Below are 18,403 nucleotides of genomic sequence, written 5' to 3'. Positions count from 1 at the left end.
GGGCTACTGAAATTAGGTACAACGTAAATTCGGAATGCTAAAATTAGGGTTAATGAATAGTTAGGAAAATTCAAATTCGGCTTTTTGATTTTAGGGCCAGTGAAATTAGGTTTAACGTAAATTCGGAATGCTAAAATTAGGCCTAATGAATATTTAGGAGAATTAAAAATTCGGCTTTTTGATTTTAGGGCTAGTGAAATTAGGTACAACGTCAATTCATAATGCTAAAATTAGGCTAATTAATAGTTAGGAAATGAAAAAATTCGGCTTTTTGATTTTAGGGCTAGTGAAATTAGTTTTAGTGAAAATGGGATTCAAAATTTTAGGGCTACCATAGGAGAACCATATACATATACAAATAATTTATCTGTCAAACAGGTTAGAATGTTGGTTAGTTGGTGGTTTGGTAGTTGGTTGGTTGGATGGTGGGTTGTTATTATTATTATTAATCATAAACTTAGTTAGGCACATTCAGCCATGCAGTAAACTAAATAGTCTAAAAAGTTGCCAAACTTACACGCATATTCAAAAATGACTCAATTTCCATTAATTCTGTGCACTACTACATACAACAGGTCCTTAAGTTTTTCACCTGTATTTGGGTTTTTTTTTGGTGCTAGTAGAATATGTTTTCTTAATATGTGAAATACAGCAGACATGATTCCAAATTCATTTTTTACTGTTCGTCTGGTTCTGCTCAAACGATAATTGAGTTCGTGGATACATTTATCGACAAAGTAAGCTGTGACTGACAGTGAAATGTACATCACTATTAGCACACATACAAAAACTGACGTTTAACCTTTGACCAAAAAACGTACATCCCTAAAATCGGATGTCGCTTTTGCAGTATAGTTGTTTTTTTTTTAACAAATGTTATTAGTTACATGATCGAGGAGTACAACTATTATATGGTTGACTTCAGACATATTTGAGCGTCGTCTGTTGGTCTCCTTTGTCTAAGGGCTATTCACTCGGCGTATTCAACGCGAGCTGCAGTCAATTTGTACTAACATTTAGAGAATTTGCGGCGCCGGGTACGTATTATAATGTATAAATTTAAAAAATACATATCGGTTGAAATACATAGGTACAATTGAAATACCGAAAATTATAAAATATGATGCATATGTCGGCGGCCGATCGTAAAATCCGCCAGATCACGAAATTCCTAGGCATATCGTGAAATGCCGCCAATTCATGAATTGGCTAAGGACATCCGCCATATCGTTCATAACTCACCGTTTAGCGATTTGCCTAGTGACGTTTAGGCAGATCATGAAATTCCTAGGCATATCATGAAGCGCCGCCATTTCATGATTTGGCCAGTTTAGGCAGATCATGAAATTCCTAGGCATATCATGAAACGCCGCCATATCGGTTCTGGCACTTCGCCGGCCGCTGCCGCGGCACGCTCGCTTCGCTCGCTCGGCTCGTGCGTCGTGATCACAATTAATACTAACCACTCCTCGCTTCGCTCGTCGTACCTAAATTTTTCTAGATAAATAAATAACAACTAGTGAATACTTTATTTACCAACAAAATTCTAACCTCTAAAATATGGGCAGACGTCCATGGTTTTTTCACATTGTGCACAGAATCCGTTTGATTTACATAAAAAGAACGAAGCTGATGTTCAAAAGCTTCTTTTGCACTTCTATTTTGAATTCATCACTATTTTCGGTTTAAAGATCATTTTGTTGCGACGCCGACATTTTTCACGCGCTAAACAAACACCGGCGGTCAGCTGGTCACGGCCGCCATTGCATACGCAGCGCCACCAGTGGCCAAATAAGAAACTATTTTACGATGTGCCCGGTATAGAGCTAGGAATATCGACGAATGCGTTGCTCTAATCGATCTGCCGTATTATTTCTCAGGCACATCGTGATATGCCTGGCCAACGTTTAGGCATATCATGAAATGGCGGCGTTTCACGATATGCCTAGGAATTTCGTGATCTGGCGGATTTTACGATCGGCCGCCGACACATACATAAAGTTATTTAAATTTGACATTAGTTCTAAACGCATAAGCTTGAAGCGCATAGTGGTCAAAATTTATACTAGTTGCAATGCATAATGGTTCTTAGTCGTATTGCGCAAAATGCATATTATGTTGATAATGCATACGTTAAAAATACATAAAATTAAAAAAAAACAAATAGTTAAATGAAATATCAATCAAAATCTATACTTACAGTAACTTTTCAATAATGGTCGAAATACATAATCGACACTGAAATTTCGCAAAGAAAAATGCATAGGATACAATTATGGCAATCGATGTTGCTACTTCATTATTTTAAATTTACTTTTTTATTATTTATAATGAAAAAGTGACTAGGTCCAACTTTAAACTTAGGTACCTGCATACTGGTTTCGTTATCACATTTAAAATGACAACTCTGGTCTTATATTTCGTAAAATTCGGAAGATAAGATGATTGTAATATTATAAATACTACGAATTGCACATTTCAAACTTCGTACCTTGCCGTCCTGCTAACGCTAATTCTACTTAATACGAGAGTGAGAGGGACGGTACGATACGAACTTCGATTTTCGAATTTCTTAGTAGCCCCCAAGAGTAATTTCAGAGCAAGTTCTGGAATAATATATAAACTTTAAATTAGGAATCTAGTTTTCCAACGAACATACAATTTGAAAATCCTTTGTCGACATAGTTCAGCACTTTTATCTTTTAGTCAAAATACCACGCACAGGACTTATCACGCTAACACACATGAGTCGGTGTCAGAATAACATAGAGCTTTTTCCTGCTTTACGTGCCGACTGACAATAATCGGTGCTCGCCGTTTGTTTTTCAGTTTTTATTTCCTAATCTACATTGAACCAAAGAGTACCTCATACCTAAGTTATATAATAAATACCCTTTATTGCTTGAGGAGGAAAAATTAAAAATAGGAATTTTAAAAATTGCATTGAAAAAGATATTAAATGATAATGATGACTAAACCTACCTACTCAAGATTGGTATCTGGGATATAATTATTATCATTGTGTACCTATCTCTATTAGTGTTTTGTGTCGTACCGGCGGCGACTTAGTCTACTATCCATTGGTAAACGGATATAAACCTTATTTGCAACGCAATAAAATCTACATGTGTATGACTGAGTCTCCGTAGGTACCTATACATATTTTGTGTTTATGTTTAGTTATGTAGTTAGTAAGCATCACTTTGCACAAGAATTTTAGCATCAGTAGGGCTACTACGAAACTCGAAAATCGAAGTTCGTATCATACCGTCCCTCTCGCTCTCGTATTAAATAGTATAAGTGTCAGAGGGACCGCACGACACGAACTTCGAGTTTCGAGTTTCGTAGTAGCCCTGCAGAGCGCGACGCCAATAAACTGTATTACAGTTTGGCGTACTGATGATAAATTGTTATGTATGTGCTAGTATTAATAAATAAATAAAAAAAAACATGTTATTAATATCTACATTTAAGTTTTATACTACCGCAATATGGATTATTTAAGTCTGAAATAAATGATCAACAAATGCAAATTTGCAAATAAACAATAATTTAATCTATCGAGATCAAAAGCCACGTTTCCTTTTCAATCTATTAACACTCACTGCTGTGTGCATTCAAGTATTCTTAATGGATTTTAAATTGCGACGATTCCGCTTCAGTGTTAAGAATTGGTGGCACGGCAGGCTATTCAAGTCGATACAACAGATTGGTGATTGCAAGCGTAATTTGTGGATTTGTATTACTCTGATACTCGTATGCTCGTAATGACCTTAATTCATCCTTAAATTTCTTTTAAACCGGCAGAACTGAAAGTTTGACTTAATTTCAGGTATATTGATCGCCTACACACGCCCACGGGATGCATGATCACGGTGTATGCAGCTAACTAAGTAATTGGAAATTCGAAACTAAAAGAAACAAAGCAAATATACTTTGACTTTGATAGTGTTACGATTTTTCAAAAGATATTTATGTAATCCTACTAATATTATAAATGCGAAAGTTCATGATTGGTTTTTTGGAGTCTTTTTGTATTTTTTATTTCAACTCCAAATTCGTTACTTTTACGGGTATCCCGTGAAACCATATCGAAAATACAAACTGAGACATGGATGCACAGAAAAACCAGAAGAGACCAGCGCTGGGAATCGAACCTAGGTCCTCAGCAATCCGTGCTGCGTGCTATAACCCCTACACCACCGCTGGACAGGAGTCTAGACACGAATTTCTCTTATGCACACATATCTCAGGTTGCTTTTTTTTCCACTACGCTACTTAAGCAGCAGCACTGCGAAAGTTTGTAAATCTGTTTGTTTGTTTGTTTGTTACTTCGTCACGTCTAAACCGCTGAACCGATTTAGATAAAATTCGGTATTCAGATAGTTTACGTCCGGGGGAAGGACAAAAGATAGCTTTTATCCCGAAAAATGCCATAGGTCCCGCAGGATAGTGAAAAGCGAATTCTATGCGGACGGAATCGCGGGTAACGACTAGTTTATTATATACTTCAGTTGTGCTTACGCGGTATTCATAAAAGCTTCTGAACTTTACTCTTATTTCTGAACTAGAATTAAAGAAGTTTTTCACCATAAGCGAAGGCTTTGACACCGCAACTACAATAAAGCGCAACTACAACTCAGATAAAGCGCGGACCCGATATTGGTAAATCGATCACTGTACGAACTGCGAAACTGTGAATTTGTTTCAGAACTTTAAATATAGATTTTTAATTATTTACTTTCAATACTATATTTTACTTTTTCTTTATTTTGCAGGTGGTAGGACCTTGTGCAAGGTCCGCCCGGATTGCTACCACCATCTTGCTCGCTAATCCTGCCGTGAAGCAGCAGTGCTTGCACTGTTGTGTTTCGGCGTGGAGAGTAAGACAGCCGGTGAAATTACTGGCACGTGAGGTATCCCATCTTAGGCCTCTAGGTTGGCAACGCGTCTGCAATACCCCTGGTGTTGCAGATATTTATGGGCGGTGGTGATCTCTTACCATCAGGAGACCCACTTGCTCGTTTGCCATCCAATCGAATAAAAAAATAATAATATCTAAGTAATTCCGCACATGAATTTCGAAAACTGAGAGGTGCGAGCCGGGGTTTTGAACCCACGATCCTCTGCTTGAGAGGCCATAGATCAAACCACTCGGCCACCACGGCTCAGCACTCGAATTGCATTACAATTTAAATTTACCACGAGCTTTACGGTGAAGGAAAACATCGTGAGGAAACTTGCACACCAAACCTGCGAAGCAATTCAACGGTGTGTGTGAAGTTCCCAATCCGCACTGGGCCCGCGTGGGAACTACTGCCCAAACCCTCTCATTCCGAGAGTAGGCCTGCGCCTTGCAGTGGGACGTATATAGGCTGGGATGATGATGATGATGATGAATATCTAAGTAAAAATAATTACTAAAAGTAACTAATAACTAAACTATTAAGTAGAAAAAAAATGTAAATGGAAATTGTTATTCATAATCGGACAAAACTCTATTTCAAAAATCAAAGTCCCCTTTCTCAATGAAGTGTCATCTGGCTATCCATATACAGCTGCTGCCAGCCATAACACATCACATTGTCATGTTGACAGGATGAAGGACAGGTGAATATAGAGAGGTATTTATGGGACAAATGTGAATAGAGCGCAAGGATTTTCTGAAAGGCCGGGCATGAAGTATCCTAAACCTATGATACGAGTACGAATTACAAATATTAGCTTATCAGGAGGGGTTAACGAGAGAAAAAAATGCCAGAATTATAGCCAGTAAGACAGCTATCTAATTGGAATAATGCCTAATTTTGCTTATTCATTATGGTTCATAATTTCCACTCTATCACTACTACACTATGAGTAACTTACTGCCAGAGTTTCCCATCCCACGTCGTTAAGTGGAATAATATGTAAATAAAATAGCTACAGGTTTATTACTGTACACAAAATTACGTTCAGGATTTTCTATGATGTCGTTTCTGTTTCCGTCAGTTAATTACTTGTACTGTGGATTTTATACAAGATTCAGTTTGTTTTGACATTGGAAACAAGTAGGATTGTAATTTAACAAAATCGTGTTAAATATTTTACTTTGTTAAACATTAATTTTACGACGGATACGGAAGCCGTCGATAGTTCCATGTAGTTGGTTTCTGTAAGTTTAGTCTTGTTGAGTTTTTAGGTTAGTAGTAAGACAAAAGTTGTTTGTTATTTCTATGTATATGGAGCTCTGAAAAGTAGCGCTCAAAGCAATCAATTATTCCAAGTTTCTTTTTCACTTACGATCAAGCTGAAGGTCTTAGAATAGATAATGAAATTGGTTCTTACACTTAAGCTGACAAAAAGTTAGACGGCAAAAAATCAACCAAGACGCAATATATTTATTCCTACCGTTTTCAAGCATTTCAGCGAGATAGTGGCTACTGGTAATATCTTCCTGGATTGTTTATTAATGATCTGTTATATTATCCCCACAAAACTTTTATGTGGAACCGAATAGGTATGCATAAACATCTTGTGTCCTTGATTTTTTTAATTTTTTTTATTTGACTAGATGGCAAACGAGCAAATGGGTCTCCTGACCCATTCTGATTTGATTCTGTAAATTTAATAAATAACTACGAGTAATAGTTTAAAACCCGGCTTAGCAATAAGTTTTCAGCTATATGCATACTTAAGAAAAACAATATGGTTCAAAATTATTTTCGTTGCATTGTTTCTGACCACTCTCGTCACGATATTATTTATGTCTTCTAACTAAGAAATAAAAAAAATGTGGAGCCAATGTTTGTTTTTTTCGGTTTAACTAATATTTAACTAGAGAAAAATAAAAAATGCCACTAGGTTCCATAAAAAAAAAACTCCGTGCCATTTTTTCGGGGACAAAAGCAAGTCAATGAAAATAATTTTGACCCACATAGACGAATGCTCTTAGTCGTAAAAAAAGGGCTAGTTCACCACTATATCGTAAAATGTTATGTTTATTTGGATGTAATCTAGAGTCACTAAAAATCTGCAACTCTGTTTAGGTTTGATAATGAATAGTGTCAAGCGTTCTAACGATCTTTTTTGATATAATGTTTAACGAAATTAATCAAATGCAAGAAACAATAGACCCATTAATCGGGGTAGCTCAAGATTTGACGTATAGGCCCTAAAGTAATTAAAACACGCTATTCAAGTCACTGTGATAAATGTTGTTAATTCAGACGTCGTAATACATTTATCTGTAACATGTAGCTTCAAATGAGCTTTAACCCTCAGCCACTTTGTGAGCATCTGTAGCTTCAAATGGGCTGTAACCCTCCGCCATTGTGATCATTCCCGCAGCGATTTAGCTTGTTTAATGGATCTTTGGAATTTCAGGAACTAGGTAGTTCTTCTTTTAATGTGTGGATTATACACATTTTCCTAAATTGAATAAATGATGATCGGCACCATAACTTTCACTTATAAAAAATAATTTTGAATGTTATTATAATAACTTAGATTAACGGTGGGTATGAAGTCGTGTTTATTTTAACGTATTCTACTTATCTTCGTGGCGTTGTATAGTGGCGTAGTGTAGTAGGTATGTCCGATTTAAGCGTTTAAAGTTTAGACGCTTAAATCGCTGACTATCAAGGGCGTCACCAGGGGGCAGCAGGGCGGGTAGCCCCCCCCCCACCCCCATCCCTCCTAGAGATTCCAAAAAAGTAGCCAAATGTAAAGCAACCAAACCAGTCCTAAGTCTTTAACTGCTCGATCGATACGTCGAAACCGAAACTCGAATGAATTCACCAATTCCATTAAATACCTACTAGCTTTTGCCCGCGACTTCGTCCGCGTGGAATAGTAACTTTGGAAAGTATTTAATTTATTTATGGTACCTATTCTGCCAATAATAGCACATAGAAACTTCTACGGTTTACTGAAAATAACCTATTTTAATACATTGCTTTATATCTAAACTAATTTTTTTTGTTCTTCCATTCTTTGGTAAAACATAAGTACCTATTCTACCCTGCCAACACAAAAGGACTAATTCTTCATAGTGAGCTCTTGACATCTTACGTCCTTTATTGTAAGTTAGGAGGGTAGGATTATAATTAAGACGGCATTCTTACTAAGCATTGCTACACATATTTCCGATAAATATACTTATAGTAAATTTGTTTGGAATTCCTTACGAACTTTCATCCCCATATTTTCAAGTAGGTAGGTATGAAAAATGTCGAAATTTGAAAAGAGCCGGAACAAATATTTTTTTAGGGTTCCGTACCTCAAAAGAAAAAAAAATGGAACTCTTATAGGATGACTTTGCTGTCCGTCCGTCCGTCTGTCTGTCAAGACCCTTTATCCCGTAAACGTGCGGAGTATTTATCGAGTTGAAATTAAAACCCTAAACTCAAAAAAAGTTATAGGGTACTTCCGGCTGTCCTAGAAACTTGAAATTTTGTATAAAGGCAGCTCTTATAGCAAATTTTATTCCCTTTATAGCAAAATAATGCACGGAACCCTTGATGCGCGAGTTCGAGTCGATTTTAACCGGTTTTTTTGTTCTTATCGAATACCTAAACACAAAGATTCATCGATTTATCTGTGATAATGACGACGTTCCATATAAATTTTCATCCTATTTCATCCCCTCGCAGGTAAAATTTTCAAAAACCCTTGAACAAATATCTATTTATTTTTCAAAGTGCCCAAATGCCAAGTTTCATAAAGAACCATCGATTTATCTTCTACAATGTCGACCTTCATATAAACTTTCACCCCCTATTTCACCCCACACAGGAAGAATTTAAAAAAAATGCGCGAAAATATATCTATTTATCTCTTATCACGTGCCCAAATGCCAAGTTTCATAAAGAACCATCGATTTATCTTCGAAAATGACGATCTTACATATATAAACTTTCATCCCCTATTTCACCCCCAAACAGGAAGAATTTTAAGAAACGCTCGAACATTTATTATCTCTTAACACGTGCCCAAATACCAAGTTTCATAAAGAAACATCGATTTATCTTCGATAATGACGACCTTCCATATGAGCTTTCATCCCCTATTTCATCCCCTCACAGGTCGAATTTTCAAAAAAGCTAAAACACATACCGACTTATTTCCTATTAAGTGCCTAAATCCAAGTTTCATGGTTTTATTTCCGACAGCGACGAACTTCCACCATATAAACTTTCACCCCCTATTTCAACCCCTTAAAGCCTTTTTTTCGCGATAAAAGATAGCCTATGTTCTTTCCCATGGTCTATTCTATCTCTGTACCAAATTTCATCCAAATCGGTTCAGCGGTTTTTGCGTGAAAGCGTAACAGACAGACAGACAGACAGACAGACAGACAGACAGACAGACAGAGTTACTTTCGCATTTATAATATTAGTATGGAAGTATGGATAGTATGGATAATTCATACTTTTCTCATCCTCCATATCAACTTGCCATCGGCTGGCGACGCCCTTGTCGACTATCATAATCGTCAGTTTAGAGTCTAAACGGGAAATAAGTACGAAATATGGACCCACCCCAAGAAACCCAATAAAAGACAATAGATATATAAATAATGCAACGAAAACTAGAATTACATAAAAAACTTCGCTACAGCTTCTTCACACCAAGGACTTTCATTCATCAGCGCGCGTGTACAGTTTCAACGGGATGGACTTGTTCGCGCGTTCCCACTTTATCCCGAATATCACAAGAGGTTCGACATAATTATAAACTTTTTATACGTAAACATGATCATTATTTGACTGTGTCAATTACAAGCCCTTGTTATTTGTAAATTGTAGTGTATCTGGTCGCGCAACCACGCGGCTGTGGCACGCGGCAGTGCGCGCTCACAACGCGGAGGCGCCACACGCCTGACGCCCGGGCCCCGTCCCGCGATCTCGTTGCCGCTTTATGATATAACTAGTGTTAATTATCGCTATTCTCTGGTAAGTTGAGTAACCTAATATTTAAAACAATTTTTCTTTCTATGATTTTAAATTGAAAAAAAAATAGTTTATGTTCATATCATCATGCTGTAGTAATTGTTGAATTTTTTGTTTTAATTTAATCATGATGTCAAATTTAATACAAAAAAACTTGTTGACAACAACGGGCGCAGACGCTCCGATATTTATAGAGAGAATGACATTTTTAATTTACGCACAGACATGATTTTAAACGATCTTAAAATAAAATAACGGCGGAGAAAACGCCGAGGAATAAATCTTTAACAGCTTTTTAATCAGAAACGCGCGATGGACACTTTAATTCAAATTTATATTGCGTTACATTACAATGCTTTCAGTCAAATCGTCCTTACCATAGAACCAGAACAAAAGCATAATACCTATACTTAGAAAGATTATCTAGATAAAATAGGTAACCATTGAACAAATGAAAGGTGATTGCTTTACACAATAAAATATTAAATCCATGAAAGCTAAGTCACATCATTATAATAATAACTAATTAAAAAATTCTAAATCAATATTAAAAAAAAATGAAATAAGAACAATAACTTGTTACAGTACCTATTAATATATTTTACATTACATTACATCCTAATTTATTTAATCTAAAATACATCCTGCCGTGAAGCGGCAGTGCTTGCGCTGTTGTGTTTCGGCGTGGAGAGTAAGAAAGCCGATGAAATTACTGGCACTTGAGGTATCCCATCTTAGGCCTCTAGGTTGACAACGCATCTGCAATACCCCTGGGTTTATGGGCGGTGGTGATCTCTTACCATCAGGAGACCCACTTGCTCTTTGCCAACCAGTCGAACAAAAAAAAACATGAACTAGATAGGTTACAGTCAAGTAGCCAGCCTACTTTTACACAACTATTTTCGAAAGTTCTGCTCACACTCACAATTCCATAAATTCGACGACAAAAATTTTGTGTTTCCCTGCCCACGTTTACTACTGGACCAGTCTTATTTTTGTGACTAGAATCGTTCGAGATCTAAAATGTTTACAGTAATCAGTCTAACTCTGACTTCAAGAAGTCAGTCAATCAAACAGACTCAGTGATAAATGACACTTGGAAACGAATTCGGATTTAAAAGAAAAACTCAAAGCACAGTTTCAGAAAAGAATAATAATTTACTTCTGAAACATTAATTTCATGCTCTGTAGCCTAGAAAACACATTAATTTATGTTGTACTTAATACGAAACACGGTATTTAATGAGCCCTGTAACAAAACAAACAACAAAATGTAAAAAAAAACTCATGACATGCGTGGCAGGGCAGTACGTGAAATTATCAACCACAACACTGTTTATTTTAGAAGTTACAAACGTTATTATCCAATAATAGTATGCGCTTATTTTTTTTATCTTGAAATGGAAATAAATCTTTGATGGTGTCATCAGCAGCAGTTAGTGTAAGTTAATAAGTATAATTTTTGAATCAAATTTTCAAACGCTTGTGGTTAAAAAAATAAATCTGACAATGAAAACACGCGACCTCATTATAAAGTTTAATTTCCCCCTCATTATAAGAATGAACAGGGAAGATAAAACAAAGGTACAGTTGTTTTTCTGGTTTTTCACCATTAAGTAAACTTAGACCTCTTCTTAGAGGAGATATCCAATATTTACCATTATGAAGTATTTATTCGTACTTATCTGTCTTTTAGAGAGAACCGAAAGGAATGGAAACGCGAATTGTACTTTTATAGTAAATTACTCTTTTGCATAACTAATCGCTGTAACCTGGCGGCAAACTCATTCGTGAAAACAACGAAAACCTCTTTTCTTGTATGTGCATGTGAATATTATCATGAAAGGAAATGTGGTAATGATTAAGCGCTTCATTAAGGAAGAATTATGGCAATTTGTACTGTCAACCAGCTAAATTGGCTAACACTGATGAGTTTTTTCATACTGAGTACTAACAACGAATTGAGCTGCAAACTGAAGCAATATGTAATAATATAAATAGCTTGCGCAAGCTTAGTTTTTTTTTAAGCAAAATTTTTATCGGTCTCACTGTATTTTATGATGTTTTTTTTTTTTTAATGTATGATGACCCGGATGGTCCCAAAGGAAGACCAGCGCCGTTCGCAAGACCGGCAGATTGCTGATTTGGGACCATTTCGTGGCATACATAAAACTATATTCTTCTTTTTTTTTATCCATTGTTCTTATGTTTGTCACGAATAAATGTTTCTTTCTTTCTCTTTCTTTCTTTTCTTTCTTTCAAGCTTGATTATTTTAACAAGTGGCAAGATCTTGTAATGTAAACTTATTTTACAGCAAAGCGCTAAATTTCGCCTTATTCAAGTTGCGCCGTTACAAACTACTGACGGCCTAATTGAACTCAGTTGTGACTAGTTTCTAAGGAAAAACTTCTTGATTTGAAATTTCATGCAATTGAAGACAGTTTGAAAGTGTAGCACTTGTACAATTACTTATACTGTGGTGTACCTAGGTACTAGGATTAAATTATTTAAAACATTTAAAAGTAAGTATTTGTAACCCATATATTAAGGTGAATTTGTACGAATCAGACTTAACTACATGTATAACTCAGAGTAAGTTAAGTGCTAACTCAGGGTCAAGTAGTATCAAAATATATGGAACTGTCATCCGGATCAAGGATTACTCAACGATTTATTTTTAAAAACCTAGACCGTGCAAGCGATCTTGAAAGTGTCAAATTAGGGACTGGACACAGAATCAAATTAAATTATCAATAATTGATAACCTCCTTCTTTTTTTTAGTCGGTTTAAAAATAAAAGTTTATCATATTTTAATCAGTGTTTTAGTAACAATCATATATTCATCTTACTTGTATTATTACTTAAATAATCTGCGGTTTTACTCCCCACATTGGAAATACACAAAAATTACTATTACTTATTAATATTATTATTAGAACAAGTAAGACTACCGAGGAAATTAAAGGCACAAGAGGTTTTTCACCTTAGTAGTCAAGTTTAGCAGTATGGAACCTTTTCTGCCCACCACATCAGAAGAGCTAGAAACATTTAGTATCTCTCCTCTCTAATGAGCGGTACCGAACTGTTGACAGAGGCCAAGAAAGCCGGTAGTGCTGTACTTGAGGCGGTTCTTATAACCAAGCCCACTCAGAGTTACCGGGAGGGATGCCCTGCTGTCACCTGCGGATATTTCCATGAGATTCGATTTGTAGCATTCAAACATGGCGGACGTAGACAATATCTAATTTTGCTATTTCTGTTTCTTTGGCTAGATGAAGTATAATTTTGATAGTGTTTTATGCGGCGATTAACCTTAACAGTGAACAGTGATCACAAAATGCTATATTGCTCTCGTGTTTAACATTTTTTAATGCGCAAGTTGGGTTTCTGGAATTTTACTATCAAGTTGCAAAAACTATAACCACCGTACAACGTCCCTCTCAAAGAGAGTTTACTTTGACACTGGCGAAATTGTCCTATTAATTAGGACAGAAAAGCCATATTTTAAAAGAGAAGAAGAAGAAGAAGGATATTTCCATAACGGACTGATCTTGTGCATGGTTGTTTATAGGCGTCGGAAACCACTTAGGTACTATCTGTGGCATTATTCATTTGATGCTTTCCTTAAGTACTTGTCTAAAAAAAGTAACTACACGGTATAAATACCGACCTTGTTTTTCGTGTACGCGCCCATAGAAGCTCTGAGGCGCATGTCAGTTTCTATGGGCGTGAACACAAAAAACAGAACTGGTATTTCCATATCGGTATTATCCAGGCCGGGAGAGTGTCTTCCGAAGAAACTACACGGTAATTTTACGCAATCCCGTTTTGCGTTGTAAATCTTTATGTTACCTAAAGCCATATGCACATTTATCTGTCTTGTTGTGTCGTGACGCATCAGAATGGTATCGGTTTCATACATTTTATATGGTTGCATTCACATTTATCTGATGCAGTGTGTTGTGATGGCTTACGTTGTGTCGCATCACAAGCATTGAGAGAGAGAGACAGACGGAGAGCATCACGACACAACACGACAGATAAATGTGAACCGAGCTTTAAGTCGTCGGTGCGGTCTCATGCGTCCTGTATAAGACTCGCTCAAGCATCGTGGTTATTGACAAAAGCGGACGAAGTTGGCATCTCGAATGGTCAGGTTGAGTCCTTTTTATCTGTCGCCAATCCAATACACCTATTTTTGAGGGTTCGTGCAAAACGGTCACCTTTGTTACTGATTGCCGGTGTTATTATTCCACCCTAGTCTAAGGGGAGAAAATATACATTCCCACTTCGATTCTAGGAAACTCTGATCAATCAGTATATTTCTTTAGCAACTTTTGTAAATATTTTCTTGTTTTTTTTTTAGAATGAGTAATTGACTAATGAATGATGTCTATATTTTTTGAAGGGGTTTACGTCTACATAATATAATTAGTATAAAGTTTCCATGGCTTTTTTAATAGTGACTATGATGTCGGCGATAGAAGCACTCGTGCCGTCTAAAAAACGAGACCGAAATCATCGAAACCGTCTGTATAGATAGTGCCACGAGAGTTTAAGTGAATGATTGCACACACAACACACACAGCTACAAAAAGAACTGATTGCACAAAAGGAGAATGAATGAAATGAATGAGTAAATGTCAAAATCCTGATGTCATTATAGTATGACATGTTGTAGCTGTGTGTGTGTAATCATTCACTTCAACTCTCATGGCACTGCCTATATAACATAACATGCAGTAGTACTAAATGACTGCGACCATTAGGCGACACGACTACTGTTTTTGTACAACCTTAGTAACTATTAAATGAAACATTTTAATGTTTTGATAAACATGTCAAATTTATTTTCACATTTTTAAACTTAGTTTTAATATCTTTATAGTGTTTTAGTTCGATATAGGTGGAGACAGCTGTATCGCGTACGGCACTGCACCTACGAAGAATCTTTTCTCAATCAGTTTCACTAAAAATTATTAAATAGTATATTCGATAGAGTTTATTCGACTGTACCTACGTAAATTTCATAAAATCAACGAAATGTCTGAATAGGCCTAATACGTATTCACGTTGTATTTTTAGCTACTGAGAATTTATTTCCACAGATGATGGATGGACATATATCTGCGTATCAGTGTAGCCACAAAAACAAACAATGATATTTTCTAACATGTATGGATAATGTATTCTATAACAACCAACAACAGAATTGACAGCGTTTCTTTTTAATAATAAATAGCTTGGTCGTTCTAACTAAAAATGTACTTACATTAAATCGTTATAGTAAGAACTATTCTTACAGTAAATTAAGTTGCATTACTTATGTATATTACTTGTTACCTACCAATGAATGTATTTATCACGTTACTAATATTTAACATACTTCATTGACCCCCTTCCCAGCCTATATACGTCCCTCTGCTGGGCACAGGCCTCCTCTCAGAACCCACTCACTTTAATGACCACCTTAACCAAAAAAACAATTCTTTATTCGGTAATTGAATTCTTGACACCGAGATTTTCCATTTCCATTGCTATTTCCACATTGATGACGAAAGCATCCGCTTGCTGTCACAAACTATCAAAGGAAATATAACCAAAACTTTACTTCTCAGATGACTTGTATTAAAGTCGGAAGTTTAGAGCCACTTCAAATCCCTTAAGCAAGATATTAGTCTTCTTGTAATATTAAATTTGCCTTTACTGGAGCTCGGTTATAGAAAAGGTAATAGCTTGTATTATAAAACGTTTCTTGACTAAACGTGAACCTTCCTTCGTTCCTAGCTTAGCCTGGAATGCAGAAATAATGAAATAGGTATGTCAGATGCGAACGAATATTTTTGTAGCTCTAGTAATTTTTTCGAGTTATACTTTGTGAGAAGAAACAGCTCAGTTAATACGAAGTTACTGCCTCATTTCCTACGTCACTGGTGATTGGTGCGAATGTGTTGACAGGTGATCTACCCACTCTTATTTATTTGTTGCTGTGAAGTAGTTTATGAGAATGTTATTTAACATTTTTTTTTCTTTTTGCCGTTAAACTCTTGAATCGTTATCGTTACCATATAGTCACTAGCTAACAAGAACATACTACATGATATCTGCATAAAATACTGTTTAATCAAATCGTTACCCTCGTTCGTTGTCGTGTATATCGTGTTTTCTGTACTGCTTACTGTGTTGGTGTGTGATAAAGAGTTATTGTATTGTATTGTATCGTTTGATAAAGCGAGGACTAATAAAAAATTAATTGCGCAAATTTTTACTTCTATATAAGCTTAAAATCGTAATGGATGATGATTAAAAATCATTATTTTTCAATGAAGTGGGTATAAACAATACCTACCTATTGCCTTATTACTGTGTATCTTCTTAAAAAAAAACAAGTATGCCAAATAGAATTAATTAAATTGTAAAACAGTCACGTCTAAGGATTAAATACCTACGAGAATGTACAGTCGAGTTCATGAACTTGTGAGCATAAATTTGATCAAAAATATCTGTACACGCCTCTACCTACGCCGTTAACAATACGAGTAGAGTCATGTTCAGATATTTTTGATGAAATTTTTGCTCACAAGTGTATGAACTAGACTGTACATAGTATCACAAGTAGCAAAAAATGTTGTTTATCACCTAATTAAGTAATCTTTTCAGATCCAAACAATGTTGTTCGAGTTTTATGAATGCAATTTTTGCTAAGCAACACTCATTGTGCGTATTCTGATAACGTAACATTAGTTTTCTCAAAAATGTCCGTAAAAGTTGACATTATTCTTTACATATCAGAAGGTGAAGTGCTGAAGTGCATAGTTTATGGTTAGCGAAAAACTAAAAAGTTAAAAAGATTGCAGGCGCACTAGCTCGACAATTATAAATTAGCGCGCCTGTAATCAGTGACAATTTTTTTTTAAGTTAAAAAGGCCATGGAAATGTTGGCACAAGTCTTATAAATCTAATGGGCGGTATCAGATATTTTGTTGGAACTCCGGACTTTTTTTATTGGGTCTGAAACAGCTTGTGGTGTTTTCGGTGGAAAAATACACCTGCAGTTTATTTTTAATGAAAAAAGGTGGGAAAGCATAAGAAAAATAATAGGAATAAAATTAAATGTTATGATATATTTTGAGAAAAAGTTAAGTCTATTTCAGAATTATTCATCATTTTTGAGAAAAGCTTTATATTAGTCTCGGCTGGAATAGCAATTGCTGGCTTCGTATTAGTTAAACGGACTGGCATACTCATACTCAGCCAACAATTGGCCAATTCCAGGCCATGACAATAATCTACTATTGTTTGTAACTATCATTTTGATATTTATTGCATGCTAGCTATTGCTGCTAGATGTGTAGGTACAGAAAAAAACAACTTTTCACTACGTTACGCATGTAACAGTTTAGTAACTTTTTTTTATCGGTCGTTTAAGTATTTAGTTAATCACAAAATGTATATTTTTAATAAACTTTGAATTAACAACTTTCTGAATCGGAATAAACCTAATGGCAATCCGTGAATCTACCCACATAGTAAGTGTAAATATAAATAATCTACACGTTCGTCCTTCAAGTAAAAATAACAGAGGAGAATTAAACCAGTGCAATCTCCACTGAAATCGATAAAATAAAAACAAAGATTTCATTAGTACCAGCCTTATTGTAATCGTGCTTTCCGTACTTCAATTCGCTAGAATATACATATAATGAAAAATAACAAACCATCTACAATTTCATTTACATACCTACTCATACTTCAAATACTTTGCTAACAATATTAAATGGAAAATTTACAACCATCTGTCTAACTAATAAAAAACTGATTTTCTAACCCTTTGAAGTTGCATAAGCTATTTTTACACACTAGACAAGGGAAAGTATACCTTTTACATAGAGAGACACATACCTACCTACTAACATATATAAATGGAAATTTAAATTATCTCATCAGTAAACAATTTGCATTCCGAAAGGGTAAAAGTAATTTTATTTATTTGTTTAAGTATACATATGTTTTCAGACACAAACTGTACAATAAAACTAACACTACGTTAGGTAGGTACACAAACGGTTAACATCCATAAGTAACGAACAAAGTTGCCTCAGGTTAGTTCCCAATAATAAAATATCAACATGGTATAGTAACAAATACCTACCTAAAATGTTTTTTTAATTGCAAGCGACATCCAAAAACAGTTTATTTAGGTAAGTACCCAGAGCAATGCTTAATGATTCTCTAACAAATACTTACGTCTCTTTGAATCCACTCAAAATTTATCTCAAAACTTGATGAGTTTCCGGAGTGTTCACGGAGTTGATTTTAGCTCAAAATTGCACAGTTGGCGCCGCGCCTTCATCAACAAGTTTGAACTGCTGGAAAGAAAATTCGATTCTCTATAAACAGATTTTTGATCTAGTGTTCACTAAAAGCTTTCAGACATTCTCTTACATCGATACTTCATAATTTCTGAAA

General features: G+C 35.5%; 1 protein-coding gene across 1 annotated transcript in view; it reads left to right on the top strand.

Moving 5' to 3' along the window:
• Positions 1-9,817: 9,817 nt before the first annotated feature.
• The window catches only part of LOC141428077 (G-protein coupled receptor dmsr-1-like), a 63,797-nt gene continuing 55,211 nt past the window's right edge, over positions 9,818-18,403 (top strand). Inside the window, exon 1 of the mRNA XM_074087817.1 lies at positions 9,818-9,935. The gene's annotated coding sequence lies outside the window, so the exon portion shown is untranslated. The remainder of the gene's footprint in view (positions 9,936-18,403) is intronic.

Source organism: Choristoneura fumiferana, chromosome 5, assembly GCF_025370935.1.
Source record: "Choristoneura fumiferana chromosome 5, NRCan_CFum_1, whole genome shotgun sequence".
Classification (NCBI taxonomy): domain Eukaryota; kingdom Metazoa; phylum Arthropoda; class Insecta; order Lepidoptera; family Tortricidae; genus Choristoneura; species Choristoneura fumiferana.
The sequence above is the reverse complement of the archived record's forward strand: the minus strand, read 5'-3'. Positions and strand labels throughout refer to the sequence as shown.